At 48.5% G+C, this 25668-nt stretch overlaps 1 pseudogene across 1 annotated transcript; it reads right to left on the bottom strand.

Annotated features, from left to right (window-relative positions):
• Positions 1-3036: 3036 nt before the first annotated feature.
• On the bottom strand, positions 3037-22157 carry LOC144095461 (uncharacterized; annotated as a pseudogene). Its single transcript, XR_013306733.1, has 8 exons — positions 22090-22157; positions 21396-21750; positions 20998-21249; positions 19313-19609; positions 18276-18512; positions 16471-16688; positions 10520-10598; positions 3037-3373 (listed from the first exon to the last, which is right to left on the bottom strand). The product of XR_013306733.1 is annotated as an uncharacterized LOC144095461 (transcript).
• Positions 22158-25668: the final 3511 nt, after the last annotated feature.

Raw genomic sequence — 25668 nt, 5'->3', positions numbered from 1 at the left:
TCGGTCCCATTACAGTAAGCACTGCAGAGTCGGGTCCGGGAGTCGAGGGCGCAAGCCTAGTCAACTCCGCTGAAGCGGGGTGGGTTGACTCGCTCGACCCCAATGGCAGAAAGCATGTAGACCGGATCGAGTCGAAGAGGCGAGTTAGTGGGAGGGCACATGATAAATCCGAACCAGTTTTTCGCTTGCACCGTCGCGCCTCGGGGACAGCGGTGCCGTTCCGCGATCTTGGGGGCTGCCACTGCCCTCTCTCGTTGTCTGCTAGACGCTTGGCTTCGCTGCAGTTGAACCGGTCTCGACTAGCTAAAATCTAATTCATGTAAACGCGCAATCGTCGAGGTGGGCTGGCCTTCCTCGACCCGGTCCTCTGACTCGACCCGCCGCTGTCGGGTTCATGTAAACGAGGCTAGAAAAGCGCTCCGAAGGGGCGCTACATAAATAGAAAGTGATACGAGAAAAAAAAAACATCGTATAGATGGCTGAATACGCAAGGTTTGTCAAAAGATCACTCACACTTATCGCCTCTGGCTAGGCGCAACCAGCACTGTTCTTAACTGCATCTGTATACGTCAACTTACTATTGTAAATGAATTTTCGCAGATAAGATGCATGGAACTTAGGGGACACAAATCCGAAAACGCACTTTGCCTGGCAGCACCTAGAATGGTGCGCTACTGGAAAAAGGTCTATTCTCTGGCCCCTACCTATTCTTTGCTTTGTGGCTTGAGAGGGGTGGTTTTTTGTACCTCGGTTTCGCAGCTATGGCTGCTTATACACAGAAAGTTCTCGGCGGCACTTTTTGTGCACAGAAGAAGCGATACTTTCGTGTCGTGGTAGAATTTGCACACATGGAAGGGAAATAGAAGTTACCTCTTTCTTGTGGTACTTAAGTGCTGCCATCTATCGACAGAAAAAGTTCAAATCTGAGTCGCCTCGTAGCTGTACTCCTACAATTTGTTCACGCAAGTGAAACCTGTAATCTGCGGCGCAGGAAACTGAACAAGGCAACAGATGAGGAGTACGGCCTAGCTGTACTGTAAAGCTGCTCCTGGTCTGCGGCACCTGCAACTTATTTTTTTCCCCACGAGCAAGGGAAACTGCCGCCATCACTCCGTTTGATGTCGACACGAGGGCCGTGAATGGGTAAGAGATGATAGGCAAAGGCGTGGCTGCTTTTGCAGACTTTTGTGCTTGCATCTACGTGTCGCTCCGAGATCTGTATCACAACACCTTTCAGACACCTTACATTTTGTCGTAGCCTGCGAGGGCGTAACAACCGCAAGTGAAGCTGCTAGTGGGACCTTCGTCAAACACTTGTATGCAGACTTTTTGCACCCTTTTGTCAATTTTTGATAGATCCTATATGACACGATGTCTCAGCTCCCACATCACTGTGGACACTATTGTCGAGCGGTACATAGACCTCTTGACTGACCATATTGTGTGCTAAAAATTTTTGTTTTGGACGTGCCTTGGGACCACAGCCACAGGAAGTAGGTTACAGTGACTGGCTCGTAACCCACAAGTCCCAGTGAAACAGTGCATGTCTGGCCGCATAGAAGAGGGGGCTGCACTGAGCATGTTTCAGATGTGTCTAGCCAAGCGTCCTTTACGCTATATAACCAATCTGTCTTATATAGACAGCCGGACTTTCCATGTCTTGTCTTAGGCATGTTCGCCTCCATCGAAATTTGACCACCGCGCCGGAATCGAACCCGCATCTTTCGGATCAGCAGCCGAGCATCATAACCACTGAGCCCCGTCTTGCTCATGCAGACACGGACGCTCTCTCTTCCTCTCTCACACAGAATTTATGTCGTATAACTTTTATAACTGTACATAGGCATCAGACACCGCCGTATGTCCCGTAATGTTAGCGAGTATATACTCCGAATAAAACTACCAATGACATGCAGTGAGCGGAGAGCCCATCTTCCAATTCCATCAAGCGGATGAGTTGTGCGCGAATCGTGAAAGTGGAAGCAGTTCCGCGAAATTAGAATGTTTTATTAAGGTAACCGTATTATAAGAATAGCAGCTGTAGCAGTAAAAAAAAGCAAAATTCGTTCCGCTGAAGCGCTGTCTCCTCACAGTGCATGCTGAGGCAGCTGTCATTCATGGGCTTCTTTGGAGTCATCACCGACGTTTTGTGCTCGTTCATCGACTTCCTGTCCACTGTCATCAACTTGCTGTCTGCCTTCACGCCCTTCTGTTAGTCCCACCAGTCGCCAACACAACCGCGATAACAATGGTACATGCTTCCTGTCCGGCTAAGTGTGGTGAGCGCGATTCTCCATCAAGGGTCTACCGGCCGGGTGACGTAAGCGGGATTCATCGTTGTCATCTTGTGTGAGAGCAAAAGCGTTGGGCAGCCTTGCTCCTTGACACCCAGTTCATGAATTTAAAGATAATAACAGAGGTAGTGCACCAGTGTTCTTGTATTAGAAACTTTCCTATGCAATATAATCGTAAGGAAAGGTAATGGGTCGCGTAAATGAGCTATAAGTCTTTGCAGAATCAGGTGGGTCATGTGGTGGCCGCCCGCGTGTGAGTGTATGCGCTGCAGTCGCCCGAACGGTCAAGCTGTGCAGCACGGAAGGAGGCCCCGGAGTGGTTGGATTTCGTGACACGACCAACGCAAGAAAAGGGTAGAGGGGAGGGGACTGACTGCAGTGAATGGTACCTGGCCCCGGTCACGGGATCATCTTATCTTCGCGCTTTGCCTCCCAGGAGGTCTTTCAGCTAACGGCAACAAATTTCAGGGGCGACATACGTGGGGAATAACAGCACGAGCGCCAAAAAGAGCATTTTAGGCCGATAAGGAGAAAACGCCATCAGGTGGATCGCTATGGTACAGGTTACGATGCCCTTTTGGGAAACGAAGGAGCACGGGAAATAATTAACTGGCAGACGTGAATCTATTTTTCATGATTGCTGTCTGAGAAACTGAAGAAGTAATCTGGCGTTCCTTGCAACGAAATCATTTGTGCTAAGGCGTATCTTGAACGCGGCCCTGCGGATGCGGACGCAGAAGACTCATTGCGGATGCACAATGCAGAGGAATTTTATGAGCGGTCTTTGAGCAGACGACACGCTTGTGCGGAACTGATGAGGCTCACCGGTGGTCAAGCGCTCTCTCAGCAGCAGCGCCATGCCGCGGAGGCGGAAGGAGCGCACGTCTTACACCCTGGAGCGCTCCAGGGGGCGCAGCAGGTGTCGACGCGCGCTGCTGTTGAGGCACGCCTGGTGCGGGCACGCGTCCTGCTTTTCTGGCTCGCAGCACGTGAGCAGCAGCTCATCCTCGGCCACGTCGTGGCGCAGCGTCCACCGCAGCACGGCCCACGTCGCCCGCTGCTCACGTTCACGTGCACGCCTGCGCAGAAGCCGCCACGCAACAATGCGCGCAGATGGCTCCACGATCTCTTCTAGTTGTTCACGGGGGTTTTAGGTTTAAGAAATATATGATAGGCCAGCAGTAGGAGGAAAACTCCTCCTGTTGTCGTTGGGTTTCCAAAAATGTTGACACGCCTGGTTGTGCCATGAAAAATATATGCATATTGTTGACATATAGCCTGCATTAATATGGGGCTAAGTTTTTTTGCCAGGCACGCGAGGAAGGTAGTTAGTGTGCACTCACCTTGCCGCGCGAATTTCACATTCTGGCAGCACCCTATGTGAAAGTGGCGTTCGTCTGAACTAGAAGCATGTGTGCGGAGGTCACGCCACAGGTGCAACACGAGCATGGGAGTGGCATTCCTGTGAGCTTTGCTGAGCCCTGCAAGTCCGCACCCTATAAATCGTTTCAGGCCTTTGGTTGAAATATTTTTGAGTATTCTGTTCCGAACTCCTTCTAAATCAAGTATTTTCGTCATTAGCTCAATGAGCTTTCTATTACCGCTATCATGAGTATTTATGCAGCTTGACTCAGTGCCGAGGAATAAAAAAAAATGAGCTGTGGTTTAGCCTTGGTTAAACGTGGCGAGAAGCGAAAGAAACCTCCGACTCTGCGGCGCTGGTTAGACGTACCGCCTGAAGTACTTTCTGCTGTTTCTTCGCCCCCCCCCCCCCCCCCCCCCAGCAGCACTCTTCTGTCATTTCTCGACGCGGGACGCACATTCTTCTTCTGTCTCTTCGGTAGGGCGTTTCTTCCTAGCCTCATTGAAAGGTTCAAGCTTCGGTTTCCGACGCGCTATCACGACAGGATGTTCTTCCTCCTCCATCGCAAAACCGGTTTCTACCCCCACTGGCTCGCCTTTGGTCTATTAAATAGCTCTCTATTGACGTCACAGACGGTGGCTCCGCCCCGTTGTCAAGCAGAGTATCTATCTCCATGATTGATGTGCTTGTTAGCTCAAACTATTTTTATATGACGTCACCGCCGTACAGCATCGCAAGTTCTCCCAGCTATTTAACCTTTTTTACCTTGACCTTCGAGAGATTTTTTTTTCTGGGGGGGGGGGGGGGGGGGGTGGCCCACCACCTTGGTTTAGCATATATGCGCCACCATGGCCAACGTGACTTTGCTCCACGGTTTGACCTCTAAAGCTTTTCAAAATGATAAATGGAACTACACTACCCTCTTGAAAACCTAGCGTAGTGATGATTTCGCTTCAAAAAGGAATTCGATGTTATCACGATAGGATCATTTTATTATCGTCTTCCTTGCACCTGGATGTTTTTCTGAGACTAAGACAACGAGCTAAGACAATCGCCGTATGCAGACACCGCCTGACGTGGTGTCTTGGTCTCACAATCCCGACCGGTGGCTGTGCTTGAAACTGCCACCTGCCGGGACAGCGGCACATTGCTTAACCACTGCACCGCTGTGCCAGTAGTGGTATGAGGACATCTAGCGATCTATGAATGTAAATCTGAGAATGACCAATTCCGGATATATGGGCATTAACCCATGCGCTAACGCGTCATACCCTTAAGGTGGAGCTTGAGTGTCCCTTCCGGTTTACAATGCGTTTCCAGCGCGTTTAATGTGTTTTAGTTATAAGCATTACTCGCCTGATGCGTGTCTCTTCACACTTTCTGTCCACAAATCAATTCGGGTAAGTTCGAAAGAGCGCCGTGCAATCTGCAGCAAATGGGAGTAAGCTCGGAGGAGCGTCTCGCCACCTGCACGAGCAGTCGCTCGGGAAGAGCATCGTGGGTAGCAATATCCCTACGGGTGGCTGTGACAAAAACAGCCACCTGCCAGCGCAGTGGCGCATCGCTTAACCGCTGCGCCACTTACCTGCTTACCCACTCGCCCTCCTTCCTTGGGTGATAAGAAGCAAGCAGGTAATATGTGCGGCGAGCAGTTTCGGGACTTCGGAGCGGTGCCATACTGAGCGAGGGCGCAGACTTTCGCCAGCCAGTTTGCATTCGCAGCCGGGGAGCAGCGGCCAGCGCCGAAGACAGCAGCGCCGTCGCTCTGCTGCAAGCCCTCTTCGGACGCCGTCGCGGCTGCTCGGTTACTTTTGGCGAAGACGGTACATTCATATGGGTGCGAAAGATGACTCCATTGTCCTGGGTTTATATAAAGGAAGCAGCAGAAGCACTACGAAGAGCGTCAACGAAGGTGTGTTTTTCCAGGTAAACATGGCTCCCCTTAATTCGCGGCACGTGACGAAGATGGAAAGATGGAATCAAGCTTTCATACTTTTTTGGATTTAGGTCGTATGCAACCTCATTGCGAAGAATGACCTGTTCGCGCCATTAATGCGACGAAATGTATTAATGCACCGCTCGGCACAGGGCTCCACCTGACTAGAAGTGGTGTTCAAAAACATGCTGCTTTTGTTCGCGATATGGAAACCCAAATATTAGTCCTGCGGCCGCTTAACACTCCCGCGAGGATGTTTAATTCCTTCATCGACAAGTGTTTAATTACGATTGAATAGCAGATGAAGTGAGCTGAAAAAACACCAAAACAGTCAGCAGAACATTGAAGCGTATCCTCTGCGCACAGCTCTGTTCACAAGGACCAGTTCTTTGTGTAAATTTATTATTCGTGAGTATTAAAGAATCGCACGAGACATGGTATTCGCCTGCCGTGTTTCCTGCCTACGTTCAGGACGTTCCAAAACTGACAGCCGTACTTTGTAAAGAAGACCTGCTTATAGCCTGGCGTGCTCTTTGGTCTTTTGGATTGGTTTATGGCGTTTAACGTCCCAAAGCAACTCATTCTATGAAGGACGCTGTACTGGAGGGCTGCGGATAACTTCGACCACCTGGGGATCTTCAAAAACCAGTTGGGTGAAATAACCCGGAGCCCTCCTTTTGGGCAACCTTCCTGAACGGACATCAAAGAAAAGCGCCTGCACATCAAGCCTGCTGAGCTGTTCTAAGTCTTAACTTAAACAACTCCAGCACACCAACAGCCGTATCTCAGCCGCCGCAGTGGCTCGGCTGCTGACCTGAAAGGCACGGGTTCGATCCCGGCAGCGGCGGTCGCATTTCGATGGAGGCGAAATGCTAGAGGTTCGTGTACTGTGCATTGCCAGTGCACATTAACAAACCCCAGGTGGTCGATATTTCCGAAGCCCTCTACTATGGCATCCCTCACAGATTGATTCACTTTGGGACGTTAAACCCTATGAAACTAAACCAAACCAACAACCACCTCTCTCACGTACCGTGCCCTTTCTCACCAATGGTGTGTGACTTCCGCAGCACGCGTGGCTGCACCCTAATAAGTCCGCATTCTGTCTCCTAAACTGCCACATTCAACGCCTCCGCTTCTGTGAGCTGCAAATGAAATCCCAGTAACGAGCTTCTGCCGCAAAATAAAACAAGAAATTTAACAGGATGATCATAAAATGGTTGTGGTTTAGCTCTGGTTAAAGCTAGAGTGACGTGAATAGCTACAGCTGGCCGAGTGGAACCGGCCCAGTCAAATTGCAAAGTCAGTTTTTCGCCGCTCCGTTTCGCTGGGCGTTCCTTCTTCATCTTCGTCCCTGGACTTGGATTCACTCTCTCCCCCTCTTCCCCCTCCCCCCACCGCTTGACACGGCGGATGCGCACAGCTGTTGCAACTCGGTTTCACCGGCGCGCCGCGCCGCCGGCAGCATGAGCTGCTCCGCATCAAGTCAGGGGTGGCCACTGTGGCCACGGTAGCCACGGTGGCCACGCTGAAGGCTCGAAGAGGTGGCGTAGGGTAGCTATCGCTACAAAATCCTGATGCAAGAATGCTGCGATGGCAGTCGAGTTGCCCTCAATGATTGGTTCGGTGTCTTTACTCTAATGAGTACATTTAATCAAGCTGAAAGTGGCGTGGTGGGTCGAGGTGGTGGTGAGTGAGGTGGGGAGAGACTGGTGGGTGATGCTTTTGGGTGTGGAACCTTCTCTCAACAAGGATTCGCACATATAGCTCTGGCATTTTCTCAGTGCCTCATGAAGTGAAAATCGTAATATGAGACACACACACACAAGACGAAGAATGAGAACGAACACAGCGTGCGTGTGTCTCGGGTTGCGCTGTTAACTTCAAGATGCTTCGTAACCAACTAGCCCGGCAAAAATGTTTTAACACAACTCGAAGTGTCACTGTTACTGCTATCGCATTAAAAATTTGCAGTGCACATACATAGAGCAGGATCAGGACACTGTCACTATGCAGTGAACGTTTCACGGTGTTCTGGCGGGGATTCTTCGCCATGACGCGCGGCGTACATGCAGCGAAGTGTCCGTGTCAGCGCTGCACTATAAATCACTCTGCTGGCACGCCACTTCTTCCACATGATCATCGTGATCATTGTCAGCTATGTTACAGCCACAGCAGTTCATTGGCCTATCAGGCTGCGGCCACCCTTTCCCAAAACAATTCGTGAGCTCGCCTGACTCTTTTCCAGCCCGACTAATTTTTCTTACTCTTTAAGGTGAAAGCCCTACATGACTAATCAGCAACGGAGCCCGGTGTTTGTCTAGGAAAACTGCACAAAAGGCGTGTGACTTCGTGACGTCATCAGTAAAGAAAAACAAACCTTATGAATGTGCGGGGAAATCAACCAAGGACCTTCAGAATGCGAACATAGGCCGTATGTCTATGTTCCATGTGCCTAACGCAACTTACAGGCCACAGAACCGCATCGCTTCTTGGCGAATAAAGGCGAACGTAGTGTATCCTAATGGTAGGAGTGTCATTACAAAGTAAGGACGAGTAATATAAATAAAAAAAATTATGATTTCGCGTACAAAGCACGTAAATAGCCTTAAGTGCACTCCGTCATTTTCCTTTCCTTCGACCTCATACGAGTTATTCCTGTCTTCTGACCACTCTGAAACACTTACAGGCCATCAATGGACGGTTCTGCGCATTATAATAGTGTATTTCGATAATGGATTGGTGAGCAGCATGACGCCGCCCGTGCCAGCTGCGTGTCGTGAACAGTTTGTTACATGTAAAGTGCTACTGCGAAGAAGCATACACTTATTGGAAGAAGACGTTTCATGGCTTCGTGTGACAGCGAGGTGGATGGTGCAGTTCTGGGTACGTGCACTGAAGTTGGTACTGTTTATGCATGGCGCTTTGTAAAAATGCATTTCGAAGAAGTTACTCGCCGCGGTGGCTCAGTGGTTACGGCACTCGGCTACTCATCCGGAGTACCCGGATTCGAATCCGACCGCGACGGCCGCGTGTCGATGGCGGCAAAACGCTAAGGCGCCCGTGTGCTGTGCATTGTCAGTGCACGTTAAAGATTCCCAGGTGGTCGAAAATATTCGGGAGCCCTCCACTAAAGCACCTTTTTCTTCAGTTCTTAGTCCCTCCTTTATCCGTTCTCTTACGGCGCCGTTCAGGTGCCCGCCGATATGTGAGACAGATACTGCGCCAATTCATTTCCCCAAATATCAATTTTCATTTTCAAGAAAGCCAAGGCATCAGTGACTAGCTAGCGGCTTTACTAGCTTGTGAGTTTAAGTAATGTGTTAATGGCAGATTTTCGTAGGAAGAAAATGAAATCGGCGGCCACCTGGCGTAATTAAGAGAATTCTTCTTCCTAAATAGTTTGCAGTTATTAGGACGGAAAACCTTACAGGCCCATCACGAGAAAATCGGGCGGCATTTGCTAGTATGTTAGTGTGTGTGCTCACAGATGGCACAAAAAATCTCAGCGATTGCAAAAAAAGAGGGCGACATCATCAAGCGGCCGTAGGACGCACACAACAAGCCGATCGCCGCCATATCACAGTCATATACATTTCGTTCGTCTATATACACCCCCACTGGCTAACCTCAATGTACCGCCACTGTTCCCGACTACATTCGTACTAAAATTGTGAGCAAACGTTTTTCGTACAGCGGTCCGGGTGGTGTGAAACGATTTCACGTTCCATACAACTTATATGTGGTAGTCAAGTTGGAGGCTAGATTGGGATATGAATTAGAACTCACTACATATGCACCTTCAATTGTATGCTTTCCCAGACTCTTTACCTCTTCCTTTATAACGTGGTTGAGGTGTCCACCGTTTTCTAAGGAAAGGAAATGACGCAGTAACTGTCTCACTTATCTCGGGGGACACCCGAACCACGCCATAAGGGAAGAGATAAAGCAGAGAGTGAAAGAAGGAAGGAAGGAAGAGGTGCCGTAGTGGAGGGCTCCGGAAGAATTTCGAGCACCTGGTGATCTTTAACGTGCACTGAAATCGCACAGCACAGGGGGCTTTATACGTTTGGCCTCCATCGAAACGCGGCCGCCGCGGTCGGCTTCAGATTCGGGTGCTCCAGTTCATTACACGAGCCCCTTAACCACTGAGCCACCGCGGCGGGTACGGACCTTTGTGTTGTCAGCGTTTGTGAAATCAGCGTTAGGAGGCGTGTCTTCGCTTCATTTCTCAGTGCGCAACCCGCGTAGAGGTCCAACGCTCACGTTGACACACTAATACTTTCGCCTTCACAGCACGTAAGCAGTCTTAAGTGCCCCCTGAATTTGTTCCCTGGAGAGTTAAACAGTTTCGCTTTCGACAGAGGTAATTCCTCGTGTATTTCATTTTAAGTATCGAAAATAAAGGCTTTGTTCCCAGTCTTACAATAGTGATATGAATAGATACGCCCACAATAGTTGAGAGAGCATGCGTAGTCTTCAAAACCTTGACTTGGCAGGCACCACTATACGCACTGCAAAGGATGCAGGTGTTTCACCTGATCGGGATGCAGAGAAGGGTATCGGGCGGGCTAAACTCAAGCTCGGCGGGAAGATTTTAGAATCGCCGAGATTATCTCGGACGAGTATTGCGTATAAGTTAGCGTAGACCCAATTACACTAACTGATTATGGCTAAACATTTTCTCGGCATCTCGCCGTGTTTTTTTTTTTCTGTGTGCATTTACTTGACGATCCAATTACTGTAGGCACAAGGCACGCGTTTCGGTTCGTTTCGAGTACGTTATTTCTACCTGCTTTTCATTTTCGAGACCCATGCGCGTCCTCTTTCAACTCTTCATTTTCATGCGCACTTAAGCAGGCTGTAAATGCCGGCGGCTGCACGCAAAACAGGATAGAAGAGGACGGAGAGCTCAACATGAAGCACTGGAGGAGTAAAAGATCCCGTAGGCGACGGCCTCACCCCCTGACAGGAAGCTGCCGGACCAGAGGTTGTACGCGGCCACCTGTTTGAATGGGCGAACATTGCAACAGATTTCGGCATTGTGAAGAACGCAAGAATATGTGAATTTGCTATAAGCATTTCAATTTACACTCCATGCTATTTCAAGCCTTCGCAACACAGACCTGACGGAATAGGTCTAGCAGCAGCCTGTACACGCCAGAGGTGATGTTTTGTGACTGTCCTCAAAGTGCTGAAACTATCACGACAGCACAGATCGTCGAGTGGTCATGTAGCAAAAAAATTATCGGATAAACTAGGCTACAGCTGAGTTAAAAGATTCTCCGAGGGCCGTCATTGGTCATTAATTAGGCGTTGAGGCGGTTGCCGTTTGGCGCTGACGCTTCCCACACTCTCACTTCATGCTGCACGGCCTTCCTACCATGAACCTCGTCCAAGATGACAGTTCAAGGTCCGGCTCATTCGGCGAAGCCGCGATTAATGTTCCAAAAGGCCAAGCTGGTGCCGTTTGGTGAGTGGTTTCATGATGGGGCTTCTGAATAACAGCATTGGACGGGTGAGCAGCACTTGTACCCAGCACCCCTAGGAGATCACAGAGGACCGGGGCAACTTTCGAGCACCTGCCAAATTCTGCGTACCACTGCTTCGCCGAGGCCCAGGGTGGTCTTCATATAACGGTTCTCGCCGTAACAGAATACGTGCTAGAAGGATGTGAATACCAAGCCGCAGACAAGCCCACCTAGACGTACCTGTGATTCTGTGCTTTACGGTGATACAGGCAGTTTTTAGAAATGTACTCCTGTGGTATAGATTTCACCCGTTTATTATGCACGAAAGCTGTTCACCAACATAACTACGTAGAGCTCTCCAAATATATTCGCGTCCAGCAACGCCTCGTTTTACGGCATGATCCGTCATACGGAGCCCACTCGGGCCAGCTGCGTGGACGAAGCCCGTCCAAGGTCACCGAACGAAGTGGGCAGGAGAGAAAGATGAGAACGAATTAAGGGGTGACGATGGGTTAAAGAAGGGGAGAAGAAAGAGAAAAAAAGGAGGGATAGTGTTGTCAACAGACAGATTGAAAGAAAAGATACAGGCAGCAATGCCGTCCGCAGCACGCTATCGGAGCCGCGTAGGCCATGTAGCCCTGTGAGCCCGTCTAATCAGTCCTGTGTTTCCCTCTCCACCCTAGCGCCTGCAGCTCGGAAGCGAAGTGCTCGGTGAGTACTGCCAAAATTCGCTCCGCGCGCGGCCTGAGAAACAAAATAACAATCCGATGCCGCCCTTTTATCGGTCATCTAAAAGAGAAAGATAAATAACTATAAATGAAAGAGAGAAGGAGCCCGGACCATCAGAGCTCTTTCTGGTTTAAAGCCAATAGAAAACTGAAATGAAAACTACGGTCATCGCTCTCGTGCTCGCTAGGCTCGCCGTCGTCAAGACACAGTTGGGCTCGCCGCCGAGCGAGATGCCAGTCGCCGGCGTAGCAAGACCAAAGCATGGCGGGCGATGAAGACCTCACAGCAGCGAGAGCGTCACCGGCGAGAACGCGTAGAGGGCAGAACCTTCATCTTCTGGAATTGCCGTCTCGGACGAGGTTCGTGCTACGAGTGCGGCGCTCGAGCGAGAGCGTAGGAAGCGTCAGCGCGAAGCAGTCGCCCTGCCCAGCTGCCGGCTCACGCCGATATTTTAACTAGGGTAGTGGCTAGTTTATCCAGTTTTTCCACCTCGATTATACGCATCGGATGGAATATCTCGTGTTTGCGACTGAGCGTATACTTTCTGTGATAACAGTCATAAACACATGACCCCCAAAACTAATTTTTGTGTGTGCGTGTAGAGGGTACTTATAAATGAGCCTAAAAAATGGACACTGAATTTGGTCATTCACAAACCCGAATAAGCTGATCCTGCCTTGAGCAGCACTGAAAGAGCGCTTCGATGTTTTATTTATTTATTTATTTATTGGAAATACCTGCAGCGCCCGAAGGCATTATTGCAGGGGGGATGAGGATACATAACAGAAGAATAGGCCAGAAAAAAAGAGGAAGAAAAAAGAAAAAAAAAGCAATACAACAAGGCATGACACAGCAAGTACAAAATGAATGAAATATGAAACAACAAAAAGACATGACGAAAAAAAAGCCAACTGACCAAATGATGCTGGACCAACAAGAACGAAGACCGCGTGATTAAAAAAGCCAAAAGAAAGCCAACTGCGCACTCATACATCCGACAGTAACGCGCGGAACATAGACTCGGAACGGCACTCAACAATTTCATGGGGCAGGCGATTCCAGTCATGAATGCTAGATGGGAAAAATGCGTTTTGATAAGTGTTAGTTTTGCATTTAATTTCTCTAATCTTCCACCCATGGACAAGTCTGTTTGACCTGAAATGCGGTGGAAGCAAATAATTTTCTTTATCTATTTTTATTTTTCGGTGAAAGATTCTGTACAGCATTTCTAACCGGGAGTTGGTACGGCGTTTCCGTAACAGCTCCCATCCCAGCGTGAGTTTAATGTTAGTAACACTGCTGTTAAAATCATAATTACTTGAGACAAACCGAGCGGCAAAGTTCTGAATACGCTCAAGCATGTCTGTTAAATTTAAAGTAGGGGGTGCCAAACAACACAAGCATACTCCAATATTGGCCGAATATAGGTGAAATATAGAAGCTCTTTAACTTTTAGTGGTGCCATTTTAAAATTTCTTCTTAAAAAATTTAGCATGCCATAAGCTTTAGCAGAAACGTGCTCGACGTGCTCATTCCAGATGAGATTAGACGAAAAGTAAACGCCGAGGTATTTATAGTGAGTAACTCTAGAAAGTCGGGTAGAATCTAGTTTGTATTCAGCCAAGAAAGGGTGATGCTTGCGCGTGAAAGAAATAAACTGACATTTTATTGGGTTCAGAAACATCTGCCACTTCAAACACCATTGCTGTATGCGGTCCAAGTTGCACTGCAAATGACAAGAATCTGAAGAACTGTTAATAACATGGTAGATAACACAATCGTCAGCATATAAACGTATTTTACAGGTCATATATTTAGAAATGTCATTAATATAAACTAGAAACAGCAGAGGTCCTAAAACAGACCCCTGCGGTACCCCCGAAGATACAGGAACATAATCAGACTGGGACCCATTAATCAATACACGTTGTTTGCGTCCCTGCAGGTAACATTGAAGCCAGTTTAGAAGGGAAGTTGGAATCTTGATCAAAGATAATTTATACAGTAGCAAATCATGAGGTACCAAATCAAACGCTTTCTTGAAATCTAAAAAAATGCAATCCGTTTGTAGACCCTTGTCAAATGATGAAAAAATATCATGGCTAAATTCAAAGAGCTGCGTCGTACACGAGTAACCTGATCTGAAACCATGCTGAGCTTGAGTGAAAAATTCATTTTGTTCCAAATGCTTCATCAACGCGCTATATATTATGTGTTCAAGCGTTTTGCAACTAATACTTGTAAGCGAAATCGGCCTGTAATTAGCAACTATGTTTTTAGGACCACCCTTATGAATGGGCACCACGTTAGCGTTTTTCCATTGCTGGGGTATTATTCCTGTATCTAACGATTTCGAGTATAGAATAACTAAGTAATGAGCAATGATTTCAGCACAGACCTTCAAGACATTACCGGGAACATCTTCGGGCCCGCTTGCCGAAGACACCTTTATGTTATTCAGCAGGTTTAACACACCGTTGTATGTAATTGTTAGCTCAGGCATTGTCTCTTGCACATGGGCATCCATGACTGGCATTTCATGATGCGAGCTCGCTGCGAAAACAGACTTAAAATAATCATTGAAACAGCATGCCTTATCAAAATCATCAGTTATAGATTCAGCGCCGTTATTCAGTGCCGGAATACCGACTGATTCACGGCCATTAACTTTAAGAAATTTCCACAGTCCTTTTGGATTACTCTGAATTTTAGCACCTAACTCCTTCATGTATCTTTTTTTCGCGGCTTTATTTTTAACTTTTATGTCTGTTCCAAGAGCACGTACCTTTTCAAGAACTTTTGCGTCCCGGTATTTTTTGTACGTGTTTAGGAGACGACGCTTTTTCTTAATCAATAGTTTAGTTTCCTGAGTTACCCACGGCTTGTCCTTGCGCCGCTTAGCTGATATGTTTTTGAAAGGAACATATTTGTCAATGAGCACATCAAGCTTCTGCTTAAATATGTCCCACAGCGCAGTAGCATCGAAACGCTGGCTCATGGATATGAAGTCTTGTAAATAGTTGGCAAGCTCGCTAGATAGTGATGAGTAATCGCCTCTATCATAGAAGAAAATTTTCCTGGGGTGCCTGTGTGGCACTGAAGGCTGGGTCATTGGCACGTGTGCAACGACACAGTCGTGGTCACTGATACCTGGGATAATATAACTATCGCGCACAAGTGAATCTCGGTTAGAAAAAAGCAAATCTAGAACAGACGAGGAACCATGGCATGACCTGGTTGGCTCCTTAACAAACTGATACAGGTCGTTTGCAATAATGAGGTCGCGGAAATCAACATACAGCTTTGACAGGTTGGTAAGGACCGGTTTATTGTCAGCCCATGTAACTTCAGGCATATTGAAATCACCTCCAATGATGTAATCGTTGTGCATCTTACTTATGAATTCAGAAAGGGATACAAATACATCTGTATTAGCCCGCATAGGAGAACGATAGAAACAGCCAAGCGTAAGCAGCTGCCCGTTCTCTAAATGTAGATTCCGCCAAACAGATTCTTCGCAGCCATTAAGTTCCGGCAGAGCAGAACAGCGAAGACTCGAGTGAATGAGCAGGAAAACGCCACCTCCACGTGAGTGTCGATCGCAACGGTAAGCTTCAAAATCTGCTGGAAAGACTTCGGAACTGTGAATCGAATCGTCCAGCCAGGATTCAGTACCCATGACTACATGCGGTTGGACTGAGGAAATAAGCGTGGCAAAATCATCAGTTTTATTCTTTATGCTACGGCAGTTCACCACAAGTATAGTAAGATCAGATATGGACTGAATCCTGGCAAGACCGCAGTGAATGAGGCGCTGGAACCCATTGCGCAGCTGCCTGGCCTTTTGTTAAGGTTTATGCTCGATAACCTGGTCTTGAAGTGGGTTATAAACGAACCACTTTTTGTTGATAAGCAGTTTGTCATAACGAAGTTTGAAAGTAACTTTCTTGGCACGAGCATAGCTTACAAGCTTAGCTCGAGCCACCCGCACCGCCCGGGTGAAATCTTCGCGGATCGCGAAGTCTGTGTCTTTCAATTTATTTCCGCAAGACAAAATGCGTTCCTTGTCTTTAAAGTTGCAGAACCGAATGACTATCGGGCGGTTTTTACCGTCTTGGAACTGGCCAATACGATGCGCACGTTCAATACTTTCTGAACGAACGGGCTCACCCAACTGGTTTAGACAGAAGGCACGAGCCTTCTCTTCAGATTCACTCCATGCCTCTGTAGCCGAGTCAGCCAAACCCAGAAGAACCAGGTTATTTCTTCTTGATCTGTTGTTCGCATCATCAAGCGATGTCTTAAGCTCGGCCAAATTCCGCGCTAGATCATCAACGGCTTGTGGTTGAGCAGATACGCAAGCAGCCTCATTACGTTTTATGACTTCCATATCATTTTCGAGAGCTGAAACTCTACCCAGAAGACCATCCAGAGATGTATTCATGGCATTTTGGTTCTCTCTTATTGCCTGCAGTTCTTGAAGGACATTACATCGCCAAGCAAGAAGTCAACTTCAAGAAGAGTCCGACTACTCTCACTTGGAAAAAGTCCTATTACAGCTGAAAACCTGATAAATCAACAGCCGCAAGTATAGAAGACACAACGGTTCCAGCATTTCGTCGTAACGCGCAGGCCGTGGTTGCTGCCCCTTCCTGGTGTTCAGCCGCATATGTATACTTGCACTGTATAGGTGTTGAGCTCCTCGACGTCGCCGATGAGCAGCGAGCGCAGGTCGCGGAACCCGAGCCACAGCGCCTCGCCCTCGGCGTAGAAGGTGCGCCAGCAGACCAGGTAGCCGTCCACGGGTCCCCGGAAACGCTCGGGCGCCGACCAGCGAAGCCCCAGCGCCGACGAGTTCACCGGGGACACGCGAACATCCCGAGGGGCGCTGGGGCCTTAGTGATCGGCGCACGCAGGCCGATTGAAACGAGGGGCACACTGTGTAAGCTGTCTCCCTTGTGAACTGTCGCTCAGCAAGTTGATTGAACGTAGGACTAAGTACGGCTCTTGAAACATGGAAGCGCGATTCGTATCAATGTCGTGAAGGATTTAATATGGAGGACACTCTCAGCACGCAACGTAACTATTCTCTAATGTCCGCTCGAATAGCTATTTTTAAAACCTGGTTACGGAGAATGGGCAGAAATAAGCTCCCGTATACAAAAAAGCAGTTATTGAAACATTATACACTAATAAGCACTCAATGCACGCGATAAGTTGAAAATTCCGTAACATCATTTCGTACAGAAGAGCAGGGGGCATTCCCGGCTAGTTTCGACACGGGCATTCCGGAATGCGGTTGGCCAAAAGAAAATTCATAAATCACCAATTTTTTACACAGTATTTTCATCAAATTCTGGACAGCCTTTCCGCGACATTCTACGACACAGATTGACACAGCGCAACGGAACGAGGACGAGAAGAAACACGAAACACAGGACGAGCGCTGATACGTAGAAAGTATGCACCAAATAGCCCACACCAGAATCTTCTTACCACATAATTTTTTACTATGACGTAGAGTGTAGGAAAGTCCCACACCTCAACATTTTTCAATGTTAAAACAGGTTTGTGATAAACAGGTTTCTGATCCTGAGCCTGGTGGTTGTTTTTGACTTTATGAAAAATTCAACAAAATTAACACATCGTTGTGTGGGGAAAAAATTCGGTTTTTAATGCAAGATTCACTGCCGCGCAGCAAACACAAATAATAAATCTTAGAGCATTAACAAACAGTATTTAAGAAAGGGACGTACAGTAGCTCACCACGTCTTGCACACGCCGGCAAAACAGGCAAACACGAAGGAGAGTAGAAAATTAAAAATAAATTCAGTGTAACACATATTGTACAATGACATTTAATGCCTGCTGCTTCCGGCAAAGACCAGGTTGAGATATCAAGAAAACTTCTCTGAGAATAGTTTTTGAAACAATTCAAGCTCCTCTAAAGATGACAAGCACCACAGCCGCGCTAACAAAGCTGTTAAATATAGATGACTCTCAAAATTCCCGCGATGACTTGTTCATCGTGTAGCAACATGAGTTTAAGCTCCTATTTTCTAGTTCGCCCAAATCTATACCATTTCATATTCTAGTCAATCAACCATGTATGTTGTGTCCGTCAGTAGAGTACCTGCAACAGTGTCCTTTTGCCTAATTGTTCTCGCACCTCGTCAAATAAGCCTTTTCTCGCATCTGATCGACGCACGCTGCAGCTGCTATTCTTTCGTCCGCGAAGCCCGCCGACTCTACAGCGAGTGTTCCAAAAAGTCCTCGAAAGTATCAGTCAAACTCAGGTTTCCGAGCCCCATACGGATCGAGTATCTCAAGTATCTCGGTAATAAGACTTTCAAGTCTCGCGATGCTACTTTAGCAAGGGAGGCTTCGCAGATTACAAATGGTCTGAATTCTGAGATTTCGAAAGTGCTGCCACAGTCTGTGCAACAGTCAAAGCCAACGCGCAGCGGTGTATGCGGGCTCACGTCCTGGCGGCGACCGGTAGACGGTGTAGAAGAGGAGCGCGTCCGACGGGTCGGTCACTTCTACGCTGGCCAGCGTCCAGGGCTGGCTGTTGGCGATGTCCATGCGGCCGCCGCCCTGCACGAATGACTTCTCGCAGTTGCCGGCCTCGAGGCAGTGCTTGACCGTCGACACGCCGGCGCCCGACCACGACAGCGACACCGCCGTACACGCCGATGCCTCCAGTCGAAAGACGAGCCCTGAGCGCGAGTCGTAGGCTTGGGCACGGAGTCATAAGACGTGTCGCGTACTTTAATAATCGTAAGAGCGAGTTCTTAGTTTACCCGGAGATCTCATCGACTCTGAAAGACCTGCATCTTAGTGGGAATTCGCTACACACAGTCATTAAGTCGATGCACATGCAGGCTGACCACGTGTTGGAATGGTCTGGTTTGGTTTATAGGGTATAACGTCCCAAAGCGACTCAGGCTATGAGTAAAACCGTAGTGAAGGGCTCAGCATGGTTTAGACCAGCATGGGTTCTTTAACGTGCACTGACATCGCACAGTGTCTGGGCATCCAGCATTTCGCCTCCACCGAAATGCGATCGCAGCGGCCGGGAACGAGCCCGTGCCTTTCGCTCAGCAACCGAGCACCATAACAATTGAGCCATCGCAGCGGCTTGCGTTCGAACCTTAGTCTTTAAAGTTGGCGGGGGTTGGCTGCAAGCTGTACGAGTTAGTATCGCCAAGCCACGTTACGTGCATTCAGCGTTCGAAAATTGCGATAAGGCCTGTCGCGTACTTTTTTACCACCATTACTGAATAAAAAATCTGACTAGGCACTTGTACGCATTCAGCAATGTCTTTCCATTAAGATATGTTGTCCTTCTGCATGAATTAGCCGCTTAAAACGATGTTAGATGTCATTGCAGCCACGAATGCGAAGATCCGTAATCCCGTGCCTGAAAGATCCGATGGCCATCCTGGTTCGTCTTGGAGCAATCTAAGCGGGGTAAGAAATCCGATGCTTCCAGTGAGTGGCTCGGTCAATCAATGACAGGCGACATGGTTAAACTCGGCGATGGCGACCTCCGCGTGCGCTCCCTCCAGGGGCACGTCCTCGAGCACGTTCTTGGCGCGCACGCGGAACGTGTAGTTTTTGAAAGGCAGCACGGGACGTAGCACCGCGTGCCGCGTCTCTCGCGGCGTCTCCAGGGATTCGCACGCCTGGCCCGAGCACCAGGACACGTCGTAGGCGTGAAGGGGACCCCGGGGCGACTCGGACGCCAACCAGGAGAGGCGCGCCTCGCCCGCGCCCACCCGCACCGCGTGCAGCAGCACTGCGGCGCTGGGCGCTGCGCGGCAGTGCGGGGTCAGTGACATGACACACAGCCGCCGGGATACTTATAGCATTTCCTGCTATGCGCACTGAATGCATAGACGTGACGCTGAAGTCGTCGTTTAAACGCTATTTATTCTGAATTCAAGAATAACAGGGAAGCAATACAGATCGAGGATAGAGCGCTCACAGCAACAAAAATAATATTCATCATATATTTAAAGCACACGTTAAGCAGCTACGAATGCGATGACATCTTAGACATGCGCTATAGATAACATAGAGAACGTACTATATGTTCTAACACCTACAGTGTAGCGCGGACAATGTTGAACGATTCAGACAACGTTAATAAACGCGAAGCTGGGGCGGTGTCTGTCGGCGATGGTGGCAATAGTGTGGCAGCAAGTGGCTGGTTCTGGCTGGTTCCAGTCAGGACATCGTTCTGCAAGAAATCAGTGCAAGCATGCGTCCGTCAGTTGTCACAGTGCACCGATTTCTCGGGGATGGACAACACAGAAACAAATACACGGAACAAACGTGAAGTGGTGCCGCATTAGCAGATCGGTACATGGGTATTCTAGAAAGAAGGAAGAGAGGAAAGAAGTGAAAGAGAGGCAGCTACAGGTGAGCAGCAACAGGAGGGGAGACTCCAGTGGAGTTGCACTTATAAGCAGGCTGGCATCGATGTGGAGGGGGCAGGAGGGATAGGGAGTCCTCGCTTCCATACCTGCCGTGCAGAGCTCTCCACCCCCCCTTCTTGAGTGTTGATGTATGGTTGAGCGCCCATTTCGAGAAAGACTACTCGCAGCTTCATAAAACCCGCATGTTTGCGTAATTGGAAAGCACCTATATCGAGGAGCCTTTAAGCATAACATACGCTACTTGGTTCCTTCGGAGAACATCTGCGTTGGCTGAAAAAAGAAGCTTCTCTGACACGGTGCGCCATTACAAGCCGACGATTGCCGTACAAATTAGCAGGCTACGCAGACTTCTTTTGAATTATCTAAAATTATCCCCAGATATTTTAAAGATATCGTGGCATATGCGCATGTTTTAGAGCTTGTTTGTGAGAAGCAACGTGGAACACTGTAGTGTAGCACCGTTTTGTGAGATATAGAATCTGCGCTCAGAGAGCCAGAACATGACGCGAAGAAATAAAGCATCCCTAGTATAAAGCTTAAGTTCAAACTTCTAAGGTCATTTAGGTATAGTTTAGCTATGGTTGCTGTGTCATTACGAAAAGGGAATGTGATCCAAAGACGTGAGTTATCGTTTCTCATGAAGCTAACCTTAGTTCCCAACTAATAAGCGTTACAACTCCTCTGGTGGATCAGTGAATGTGCAAAAGCAGTTTGTGAACGCCTGCATCGTCTTGCGCTTGCATGGATATATATGGCTCACTGTCTGGCCTGGTCCTGAAGTGTGCCGCGAAGAGGGGCTCCGAGTCCCGCGTGGGGCCCCCGACGGCCACGTCGTAGGTGCGCCAGGCGCCCAGGTCGGTGATGACGACGCCGTCGGTGCCCGAGCTCTTGTTCTGGCAGACGCTCAGGGCGCCCACCCAGCGACACCAGGTGACGTCGTGCGAGCCGGCGCCGCCCGTCCACAGCAACAGCGCCCGCCTCGGCTCCATCAGGTCCACGGTGAACTTCCAGCCTGACAAGAGGGGCGGGGGTGGGACGTTTGAAGGCGGCCGAGGACGAGTCCCGCTGCTTAAATATGAATCGAAGCGGTCCTTGGTACGGCAGCCAGAGCTGTGACCACAGTCCGTCGAGAAAGCACTCTGAGCAGCGAGCGCATACCTTCCCGCTGTGCGGAGCGCACCCTGGCGCACTCGGCGTGCGGGCTGTATCCGCCCCCGGCACATCGGCGTCGCGCGCAGAACACGTGCTCGGTGGCCGGCTCCATGGGCGCGGCGCTGATGGCGGCCGGCTCGTCCGGGTCGCTGTGGCGGCACAGCCAGCGGGAGCCGCCGTCGCAGCCCTCGAAGTCGGCCGTGAATCCGGCGCGGGCCACGCTGCCGCGGCAGAGGCAGTAGGCGGAGGCCATGCGCGCCTTCTTCCACAGCAGCTCGATGCGCGAGTGGCTCGCGTTGATCAGGTACGGGCTGATCGTGTTCTCGCACCGATCCTCCTCATGGCGCGAGGCGGCGGCGCCCTGCGGGTTACAGGCAGTTCTGCACCGCCCGACCTTTATACGTCCACGTCAGGCGCACAGATTTCCCTGCCCCATTTTTGTTTACTTTGATTTTATTTCTCAGTGGTGCAGGCACTGTAGTTCCTTCACAAAAACTGCGACCAGTGCGCAATTTCATAACCTTTTTTTCAATTCGAAAGCATTTGGTAAGAACATCATCCTTTACTGCTCCAATACATAGTTTCAATACATACGCAGCCTAAGAATCTGCGATGGCGATTCTCCTTTTTTTTTTTGTGGAACGAAGTCCCTCAAACACCGTCTTTTACACAGAATAAAATAAACTGCATGGCCACTCACCCAGACCGCGTAAGATGCCGACAAGATGGTGATTACTGCACATATGAGCATCTCGTCGAGCTTCCGGCTCAGGGACGTCGTACTTGTTGTTGTTGTTGTTGTTAGCCTATCAGAAGATGGCACATACCCACACTGCGGGATCGGCCAAGAATCGGGTGGCTGTTCACCTGAATGCAGTCGTACTTCGGGCATCAAAGAACACGTCATCTTCTACTCTTCTTCTTCTTCTTAAAACATGGCACATACACACATTGGTTGGCCAAAGTGTTGTGGCATAACCAAAAATATTCATAGGTGATTACGATAAAAGGTTAGCGCCAGGCGTTAATTTTGACAAATTTATCGATGAAAAACGACAGTAGGTTACGTAAAGTAAGATAGCAAACAGCATTTAGATGAATAAAGATGCCCAATATCCACCTCAGCGCTGTCGTCTTTGTCTTCGCAATCAATGGCACGTGCCAGCTGCTGCCACCTGCGTACAGCATAAACTGCCTGAGAAAAGAGAATATCCAAGAGAGCACGAACTGTTAACCACGAGACACTAAATTTTCTATCAGTAATTAAACAAACTAAACAATAATAAAGACGGAAACACAACTGAGCTCAAAAATCCGTGCATTAAAGAAAGCTTTTTGATGTAGTAGGAAAGCCATACAAAGACACAAAAGCGAAAGGTAGAAACGAGTCAACAGTCCTAGAATCCTTGACGGCAGTAACAACACTTAGGTATAGTGGAACAGGATGTCACCGGTTTCAAAAACGCGAAAGTTTGCGTATACGTTTTGTGAGGTAGATTTCGTGAATTCTTATCGCAGGTCTTGCCATTGTGTGTATCCGAAAATTCTGTGACGCCATAACATCAGGCGACCATCCTACTTCTGTCACCATAAGCGTTGTCTCCTGAGTTTCGGGCTTCCATTACTAGACGGCACCGTCTTGCCCGCGTGCACAGAGGCACAATATTGCGCTCGCCAGGATTCCAGGTGTCGCGAAGTCACTGTCGTCATTTTCTGCGGGCTGCTAAATGTGAAGTCTGGTAAATGCGGTTTTGCTGACATGCATGAAGTTGTCAAAGTCAAAGTCAAAGAGTTTATTCAGGCGACGTGTGGTACAGTTTCCTAGGGCGCAGACCAAAACGCAAATGGATGCTTGACAAAGAGTCTGCGCCCTTCTTGCTCCCAGTCGAGAGCACAAGACATTCAGCGCATAAAATAAACATAAACGAGGAAATACATAGTGCACTGGTTAACATTGAAACAAGAGTTATTTCCTATTGAGCTTTTATGTACAACAGTTGGGCAAATACTGCGAGAAAACAACAGAATAAAAACAAAGAGTGGTCATGCCTGCAGTGACAACAGATACATAGTGACGCTATTTTTGAATGCTTTCACTGATTGACTTTCGTGGATAATGCTTACAGCATGATGGTGATCATTTAAAAAACTGGATATTCTACATGTAGCTAAGTTTCAGGGTGCTTTCTTTGGGTGTTTTCTTTATTATAACATATGTGCCGGGCGTTGTAGGTGTGTGTTTTCGTTAGATACTGATGACAAAAAGCGGTAGGATCGGAATGCATTGTACGTAAGTATCTAACGCTATCTTTTTGTTTATAACATTCCGCAGTGTAAGCAGTTGGTATTTTCTAAACAATGGGGCCGTGTGGCTAAGGTATGGTGCATTATCTATTGTGTGGCGGGTACCCTTTCTTTGCTACAGACTGAAGGAGGGGAGGGCTGGTATGCTGGCAGCTCGATGCGATTAACGCATCCACAACAATACAAATTATGTATGTAACGTAACGAGTGGAGAACGCAATCATTAGAGCAGTTATCCTGTCGTCCTCAACACACAAATTACCTGCACAACACTCGCCACTCTACCACAGGACGATGCATCAATATTTTTCTCTTTCCTTCAAACAAAGTCCAATGGTTTAGGTACCTGAACATTGAGTCATCCCCAGAAATGAGCGTGTTCATACGCCAGTACGAGAACTCTCGCACGGCTCCCGACGATGATTCGGCTAAAACGCAGCCGGCCACAGTACATTTAGTAAGACTTGGGCACGCTAGGCAGCATTTCTCTTAATCGCACCCAGTACTTACGTTTTCAGAACAACTCTCTGCCTACAACTTGAAACCAAAAGTCCGCTTTTCTACACGCATGTCATTCCTTCCTACGGGCCTCCTGAATGCGTTAACTGTAATGACCGCCTCATGAATCTCCACGTGGTCTGGCAGCCCCGTGCCAGATGTTCAACCCAAACCTTATCACACTGCCCTCTCCTTGTAAGAGCGGCTGATCGAGGTCACGGCCGATAGCAAGAATGGGTGTGTACTATAGCCGAGGCTGTGGAATCGGGGTCTCGGGCTAGGGGCACCACCCTTATGTGAAAGAACTGTTCTGGAGAAAAGAGTTTATTACTTTCAATGTTCTAATAGCCGGATACAACTAAAGGACGAAAGGACAAACGTTAAAAGCGGCCCTCGAGCCAATGGCGTCGAATGATTGTCATGACGTTGCGGTTAATCCAGGTTAATCCTATTTCATGAAAGCACTCGCGATGTCACGCTAGGCGATTAACCGTGACATCATGAAAAACGGTCGATTCCATTGGCCGGCTGGCCTCCCTTGTGGGGTGCTTGCCGCTTCGTTCTTCAGTTCTGAACGTGAAGTTAACAGCGCAGAACGCAGACGAGGACACGAGAAGAAGACACGACGAGCGCTTTGTGTCGTCCTGCCTTTGTCTGCGTTCTGCGCTATTGTCTTCCGAATGAAAAAGCTACAAGCTCAAGCTGCTGTTTTAGTTCCCGAGTTGTATCCGACTATAGTATTGCTAAGGGCTGCTCATGGGTAACCACTGCTTGCCAGTGAAGAGATAGAAGGAGAAAAAAGAATGTGGGGGTTCAGTGTCGCGGATTATTGGTGAGACGTGTTATGCCAAGAACAACCATTGGTCTGTCATGGTAAGAGAGCTGCTAGCAAAAGAAGTAAATACTTAGCCTGGAGCAGCCGTACGTCACGGAGCGAAACGGCTCAGGAAATGTGGTGAAATAAACTCTTCAGGGCAGATATATTTATAGGTCGCTGGAAGAGCCCTGCATTCTCCAGGACACATAATCTGGATCCGGCGTAAACTATAGGACCATTAATCACCACTAGTGATGCTAACCGTCTCGCTATATAGCCCCAGGCACGAGCGTTGACTGGCTCTTCAACATAAGCAAGTGACCACAAAAAGGTGTGGAGCGCGAATGAACAAATAAACCTCGGTCGTAGGCTGGTTTACGCTCTAAATAATGGGCTAAATAACAGAAATCAGTCACATTTTCGTATATTGAGACAAAAAGCTGCCACTTAGTCTGGCTACCGTAATATTATAAGATGCAGGCAAGATGTTCGTACTTGTACACCGTTCCTCACAAATGCTCAGTTTAAAATTCACTGTGTAATTATTCCAATACACTGTAGCGCAGCAAAAGACGAGGACACAAGAGACGAGAGACGAACACCAGGAGCGCTAACTTCCAACAAATTTTATTCTCCTGAAGCATCACATTTATACACCAG

Source organism: Amblyomma americanum, chromosome 6 (genome assembly GCF_052857255.1).
Source record: "Amblyomma americanum isolate KBUSLIRL-KWMA chromosome 6, ASM5285725v1, whole genome shotgun sequence".
NCBI classification, from domain to species: Eukaryota; Metazoa; Arthropoda; class Arachnida; order Ixodida; family Ixodidae; genus Amblyomma; species Amblyomma americanum.
Note: the sequence above shows the minus strand (reverse complement) of the source record. Positions and strands in the feature narration are given on the sequence as shown.